This window comes from Piliocolobus tephrosceles, chromosome 14 (assembly GCF_002776525.5).
Source record: "Piliocolobus tephrosceles isolate RC106 chromosome 14, ASM277652v3, whole genome shotgun sequence".
Taxonomy (NCBI): domain Eukaryota; kingdom Metazoa; phylum Chordata; class Mammalia; order Primates; family Cercopithecidae; genus Piliocolobus; species Piliocolobus tephrosceles.
In genome coordinates, this window is record NC_045447.1 from 10,392,801 (window position 1) to 10,400,561 (window position 7,761).

At 45.4% G+C, this 7,761-nt stretch overlaps 1 protein-coding gene and 1 pseudogene across 1 annotated transcript in view; one reads left to right on the top strand and one right to left on the bottom strand.

The window, feature by feature from the left end:
• Positions 1 to 7,761, bottom strand: part of SLC25A25 (solute carrier family 25 member 25) — a 47,155-nt gene that overhangs the window by 21,585 nt on the left and 17,809 nt on the right. The gene's annotated exons all lie outside the window — the stretch shown is intronic.
• Positions 2,891 to 3,166, top strand: LOC111545889 (annotated as a pseudogene).

The following is a 7,761-nucleotide window of genomic DNA, read 5'->3' on the forward strand; positions in this document are numbered from 1 at the left end:
CAAAAAAAAAAAAAAAAAAAAAGACATAGAAAACAATCTTTCCCAGCCATTGGACAACAGGCTAAGGACACTGATTCCTGAGAAATGTATACAAATGAAGCCAGGAGCGCCTCCCATTGCCCCAGCTTCCTGCCTGGAGCTTCCAGTCTAGGTGCAGAGCGGAGAAGCCAGGTGGAACCCAGCAGCCTCCTGATGTTCAAGAGATGGGGCTGGGAGGTTGGGGAGGCCAGGCCAGGGCAGCTGGAGTGTGCGAGACAGAGCACTGGAGAGGAGGGAGCTGCACAAAGGGTGAGCTCCTTCAAGGGTCCCCAGGGAGTCACAGCGCATGGGTGGGAGGAACCCACCTGAGCATGGACAAGAACCATCCCAAAGGATCACAGGGCTAAGAATAGTCCCGTTCCCGTCAGCCAGAGTGGAAAACCTCAGAATACAGGGAGGTTCAGAAACAGTGCGCAGAGGGTTTTGCCTCTACAATGAGGCAAAGCCAACCCTCGGCTAAATGCTGTCTTTGTTCCGCCCAACAAAGCAAGCCCTGCAAGGGTCAAACTACTCCAAGATAAAGCTCAAGAATATTCATAGGAATACACTAACAACCAGCACCCAAGACGGTGAACTCCAGTAAAAAAATGAATAGGAACTACAAAGCAGGAAAAGACCCATAATGAGGACAGAAATCAATAGAGACTGAGCAGAAATGATAGACTTAGGACACAGGGATATTCAAAATGATCATAATTGTACCTCCTATGCACAAGAAAGTAAAGATCAAGTATGTCATATAGAGACTCTGCAGATTAAAAAGCCCCACCTCAAACTATGTAAAAACTACAATATCTCAGATGAAAAATGGTTTTAACAGATCAGACGCTGCAGAAGAAAAGATTAATAAACTTGAAGACACAGTAATAGAAACTTCCTAAAATAAAACACAGAGGAAACAAAACAGAGCATTGGTGAGTGGTGGGATGACCCAAACAGGTTAACACCCATAGCTGGAGTCCATGAAGGAGGGGGCTGAAAAAATAATTTAAAGAAATAATGGCCAAATTTTTCTCCAAATTTATTTATTTATTTATTTATTTATTGTTATTTTTATTTTTTTTGAGACGGAGTCTGGCTCTGTCCCCCAGGCTGGAGTGCAGTGGTGCCATTTCAGCTCACTGCAAGCTCCGCCTCCCGGGTTCAGGCCATTCTCCTGCTTCAGCCTCCCAAGTAGCTGGGACTACAGGTGCCCGCCACCTCGCCCGGCTAGTTTTTTGTATTTTTTTTTAGTAGAGATGGGGGTTTCACCGGGTTAGCCAGGATGGTCTCGATCTCCTGACCTCGTGATCCGCCCGTCTCGGCCTCCCAAAGTGCTGGGATTACAGGCTTGAGCCACTGCAAATTTATTGAAAGCTACAGATCTACATATCTAAGGTGCTCAACAAACCCTTAGCACAAGAAACATCAAAAAAACTAACTCTGACACATCACAACTAAATTTCGGAACACCAGTGATAAAGAGGAAATCTTAAAAGCAGACAGAGAAAACAAGACCCATTACATACAGATAAGAATGACTGAGTTTCAGCCAGGCGCGGTGGCTCATGCCTATAATCCCAGCACTTTGGAAAGTTGAGGCGGGCGGATCACGAGGTCAGGAGATCGAGACCATCCTGGCCAACATGGTGAAACCCTGTCTCTACTAAAAATACAAACACTAGCTGGGCGTGGTGGCTCATGCCTGTAGTTCCAGCTACTCAGGAGGCTGAGGCAGGTGAATCACTTGAACCTGGGAGGTGGAGGTTGCAGTGAGCTGAGATCGCACCACTGCCCTGCACTTCAGACGGCGACAGAGCGAGACTCCGTCTCAAAAAAATAAAAAGATAAATAAAAATAAAATAAAAGAATGACTGGGGACCAGGCACAGTGGCTCGGCTCACTCCTGTAATCCCAGAACTTTGGGAGGCCAAGGCGGGTGGATCACAAGGTCAGGAGATTGAGACCATCCTGGCTAACATGATGAAACCACATCTCTACTAAAACTTTTTTTATTCATCACCTATATTTTGGGCCGGGTGTGGTGGCTCACACCTGTAATCCCAGCACTTTGGGAAGCTGAGGCAGGAGAATGGCATGAACTCAGGAGGTGGAGCCTGCAGTGAGCCGAAATTGAGCCACTGCACTCCAGCCTGGGCAACAGAGCGAGACTCCACCTCGGAGGGGGAAAAAAAAAGAATGACTGGGTTCCCGAATGAAACACAGGTGATTTTTTTGTTTTGTTTTGTTTTTTTGAGACTGTGTTTTGTTCTGTCACCCTAGGTGGAGTGCAATGGCATGATCTCGGCTCACTGCAATCTCTGTCTCTCAGGTTCAAGCAACTCTTCTGCCTCAGCCTTCTGAGGATCTGGGATTCCAGGTGTAAGCCAACATACCTGGCTAATTTTTGTATTTTTAGTAGAGATGGAGTTTCACCAGGTTGGCCAGGCTGGTCTCAAACTCCTGACCTCAGGTGATCCACCCACCTCAGCTTCCCAAAGTGCTGGGATTACAGGTGTGAGCCACCACACCCGGCCCAAAATATAGGTGATGAATAAAAAAAGAAAATAGGCTGGGTGCAGTGGCTCACGCCTGTAATCCTAACACTTTTGGCAGCCGAGGCAGGTGAATCACAAAGTCAGGAGTTCAAGACCAGCCTGGCCAACATGGGGAAACCCCGTCTCTACTAAAAACACAAAAATTAGCCGAGTGCGGTGGCAGGCAACTGTAATCCCAGCTACATGGGAGGCTGAGGCAGGAGAATCGCTTGAACTCGGGCAGCAGGGGTTGCAGTGAGCCGAGATTGCCCCACTGCACTCCAGCCTGGGCTATAGAGTGAGACTCTGTCTCAAAGAAAAAAAAAAAATTGCCCTCTTTTCCTTTCTCCGCCATCGTGGTGTGTTCTTGCCTTCACTTCTCGCCATGTCTTCTCACAAGACTTTCAGGATTAAGCGATTCCTGGCCAAGAAACAAAAGCAAAATCGTCCCATTCCCCAGTGGATTCGGATGAAAACTGGAAATAAAATAAGGTACAACTTCAAAAGGAGACATTGGAGAAGAACCAAGCTGGGTCTGTAAGGAACTGCACATGAGATGGCACATATATTTGTGCTGTCTGAAGGTCACGATCACATTACCATATCAAACTTATCAAACTGAAAATGTCACCACTCTCTGGAGAGTTCGACGTATTTTCCTCTCTGAATCTATTATGAATGCATTGGTTGGCTGGGTTCAGTAATAAATATGTGAGGCCTTTCATTTCAAAAAAAAAAAAAAATTAAGAATGACTGGGGATGTCCCATCAGAAATTGTCAATCCAGAATTCTATTCCCAGAAAAATGTCTTCTAAAAGAAAAGCAAATTAAGAGATTTTTTTCAGACACGCAAAAGGTGAAAAAGAATTTATCACCTGCAGGTCAGATTTGCATTTACAAGAGATGTTAAAGAGAGTCTTTCAGGTACAAGGAAAATGATACCCGATAAAAACTGAATCTATACAAAGAAATGAACGCCAGAAATGCTAACTATGTGGATAAATGAAGGACCTTTTTCTTATTATTTAAGTATCTTTTTTTTTTTTTTTGAGATGGAGTTTTGCTCTTGCTGCCCAGGCTAGAGTGCAATGGTGTGATCTCAGCTCACTGTAACCTCCGCCTCCTGGGTTCAAGCAATTCTCCTGCCCTCCTGCCTCAGACTCCCAAGTAGCTGGGATTACAGGCACCCGCCACCATGCCCAGCTAATTTTTGTATTTTTAGTAGAGATGGGGTTTCACCATGTTGGCCAGGCTGGTCTTGAACTCCTGACCTCAGGTGATCCACCCACCTCAGCCTCCCAAAGTGTTGGGATTACAGGCATGAGCCACTGCTTCCAGCCTATTTAAGTATCTTTATTTTTTTTATTTTTATTTCTTATTTTTTTTGAGATGGAGTCTCGCTCTGTCGCCCAGGCTGGAGTGCAGTGGCCGGATCTCAGCTCACTGCAAGCTCCGCCTCCCGGGTTTACGCCATTCTCCTGCCTCAGCCTCCTGAGTAGCTGGGACCACAGGCGCCCGCCACCTCGCCCGGCTAGTTTTTTGTATTTTTTAGTAGAGACGGGGTTTCGCCGTGTTAGCCAGGATGGTCTCGATCTCCTGACCTTCTGATCCACCCGTCTCGGCCTCCCAAAGTGCTGGGATTACAGGCTTGAGCCACCGCGCCCGGCCCTATTTAAGTATCTTTAAAAGAGAAGTGACTATTTAAAGCAAAAATAAAACAATACACTGTGGGATTATAATGTGTGTAACAGTAAAATGCATGAGAACCACAGCTCAAAGCCTGGGAGGATAGAAATGAAAGTATACTGTTTAAGATTCTACAACTAGGCCAGGTATGGTGGCTCTCACCTGTAATCCCAGCACTTTGGGAGGCTGAGGCGGAAGGATTGCTTGAAGTCAGAAGTTTGAGACCAGCCTGGGAAACAAAGTAAGATCCTGTCTCTAGAAAATATAGCAAAATTAGCCAAGTGGCCAGGCACAGTGGCTCACACCTGTAATCCCAGGACTTTGGGAGGTTGAGGCAGGCGGATCACCTGAGGTCAGGAGTTTGAGACCAGCCTGACGAACATGGAGAAACCCCGTCTCTACTGAAAATACAAAATTAGCCAGGTGTGGTGGCGCATGCCTGTAATCCCAGCTACTCAAGAATTGCTTGAACCTGGGAGGTAGAGGTTGCGGTGAGCTGAGATCACGCCATTGCACTCCAGCCTGGGCAACAAGAGCGAAACCCCATCTCAAAAAACAAACAAACAAAAATTAGCCGATATAGTGGCTCACACCTGTAGTCCCAGGTACTCGGGAGGGTAAGGCAGGAGGACTGTTTGAGCCCACAAATTCAAGTTTGCAGTGAGATATGGTCACACCACACACTCTAGCCTGAGCAACAGAGTGAGATCTTGTCTAAAAAAACAAACAAACAAACAAACACCCAACTTGACCACACTGACATTTACAAACTACTCCACCCAACAACAGCAGAATACATATTCTTTTCAAGTGCACTCAGAACATATTCCACCCATAAAACAAGTCTCGATCACTTTCAAAGCCTTCAACTTTGAAAGTATGTACTTTGACCACAGTGGAATTAAATTGGAAAAAAATGACAGGTACGCACCTGTAGTTCCTGCTACTAGGGAGGCTGAGGTGGGAGGACTGCTTGAGGCCAGGAGTTCAAGACCAGCCTGGGCAACATAGCAAGCTCCAGTCTCTTAAAAAAAATAAAAAGGTATTTGGAAAACACCTAAATATTTGGAAATTAAATAACACAACTGTACATGATTCATGTGATATGTCAAAGAAGAAATCAAAAAGGAAATTAGAAAGTATTTTGAGTGGTGAGAAAGCACAACATATTAAAATTTGTAGAATGCAGCCACAGCAGTACTTAGAAGGAAATACCTATATTAGAAAAGAAAGGTCTCAAATCAGTGACTTCAGCTTCCAACTTAAGACATCAGAAAAGAACAAATTAAACCCAAAGCAAGCAGAAGAAAAAAAAATAAACTAGGTGCTAGCAATCATGTCTTATTTATCTTAAACTTCCCTAGACCAGCACCTAAGACAGGGATCGATGGGAATGTGCTCACTGCATACCTTGCCTATATGTATTTAAATATATATATTGCATATATGTAAAGATAGGGTCTTGCTATGTTGCACAGGCTGATCTTGAACTCCTGGGCTCAAGTGATCCTGCCATCTTGGCCTCCTCACCTTGAATTACGGATGTAATTCACCACACCTGTTCCAATTTTTTTTTTTTTTGAGACGGAGTTTTGCGCTTGTTGCCCAGGCTGGAGTGCAGTGGTGTGATCTTGGTTCACTACAACCTCCACCTCCTGGCTTCAAGTGATTCTCCTGCCTCAGTCTCCCGAGTAGCTGGGACTACAGGCGCCCGCCACCACACCCAGCTAAGTTTTATATTTTTAGTAGAGATGGGGGTTTCATCATGTTGGCCAGGATGGTCTCGAACTTCTGACCTCAAGTGATCCTCCCACCTTGGCCTCTGAAAGTGTTGGAATTACGGGTGTGAGCCACTGTGTCCGGCCCAATATATATTTTTTAAAACATTTTTCTTGCGTCTTTGATTTCCTTGTGGGTTAATATAGTAAATTTCTTTCCTTTCACATCTAGCTTTCTTGGGTAGGATGGATCACCCATATTCAGGGACAGACTGCCAAGTGTAACCTTCTTGTAAAAGTAGCTTATAAACATCAATAGAACCTGCTTAAGAGGAGGTTAATACCTGTAGAAATAACCACTGTTCTAAGAATCTAGACAATAGAGGCTTGATGGTGTCAATGAAAAGAGTCGAATTCTGTAAAATATTTAAAGAGGTTTATTGTGAGCCAGATATAAGTGACCAAGGCCCATGATACAGTCCCAGGAGGTCCTGAGAACACGAGCCCAAGGTGGTTGGGTTATAGCTTGATTCATACATTTTAGGGGGACAGAAGTGACAAGAAGACATCAGTCAATACATGTAAGGTATACATTGGTTCAGCCTGGTAAGGTGGGACAACTTGAAGGTGGGGGTTTCCGGATCATAGTTGGATTCAAAAATTTTCTGATTGGCAATTGGGGTTGAAAGGGTTATTATCTAAAGACCTGGAGTCAATAAAAAGGAGTGTCAGGCCAGGCGTGGTGGCTCACGCCTGTAATCCCAGGACTTTGGGAGGCCGAGGTGGGTTCCTGTAATCCCAGCTACTTGGGAGGCTGAAGCAGGAGAATCGTTTGAACCCAGGAGGCAGAGGTTGCAGTGAACCAAGATGGCGCCACTGCACTCCAGCCTAGGTGACAGAGTGAGACTGCCTCCAAAAAAAAATATGTTTTAATGTTAACACTGGTTGCTTGTGCCTGAATTGCAGAGAGGAAGGTATAATTAGGCATGTCCCTCCCTTCCCATCACGGCCTGAATTAGTTTTTTGCGTTTACCTGGAATGCCCTTAGCCCACTGAGGTCCATTCAGTTGGTTGGTGGAGCTTAGAATCGGTACTTTTAAGAGAACAGATTCTAATGGAATACACCTCTAGAGGGAAGTAGTGAGTCGAAACATGGGCACTTGACTTATTCCAAATAACTCTGATAAAATGCCCAGAGTACAAAGGCGCCTGGAGTACCACACACAAAGACAATGGGAGAATCCCAAGGGAGTCTTAGAAGAACAACGCAGAAAGCGAAAGCGAGTTCTCACGACTGACCGACTCCACAGCAATCTCCAAGTCTCCTCACCTCCTTGCTTAACTGCCTAGTACCCATCTTAGAAATATTAACACTCAGTCGGGCACAGGGGCTCACGCCTGTAATCCCAGAACTTAGGGAGGCCGAGGAGAGCGGATCACAAGGTCGGGAAATCGAGACCATCCTGGCTAACACGGTGAAGCTCCGTCTCTACTAAAAATGCAAAAATAAAAAATTAGCCGGGCGTGGTGGCGGGCGCCTGTAGTCCCAGCTACACAGGAGGCTGAGGCAGGAGAACGGCGTGAACCCGGGAGGCGGAGCCTGCAGTGAGCGGAGATTGCGCCGCGCCGCTGCACTGCAGCCTCGGCAACAGAGCCATACTCCATCTCAAAAAAAAAAAAAAAAAAAAAGAAAGAAAAGAAATATTAACACTCAGAAGCCATGAGAGGGAAGAGTATTAACACTTTTTAGAAAGTTAACAGATGAAGTGAGATTTTATTTGACAGAAAGTCAGAATGATTAG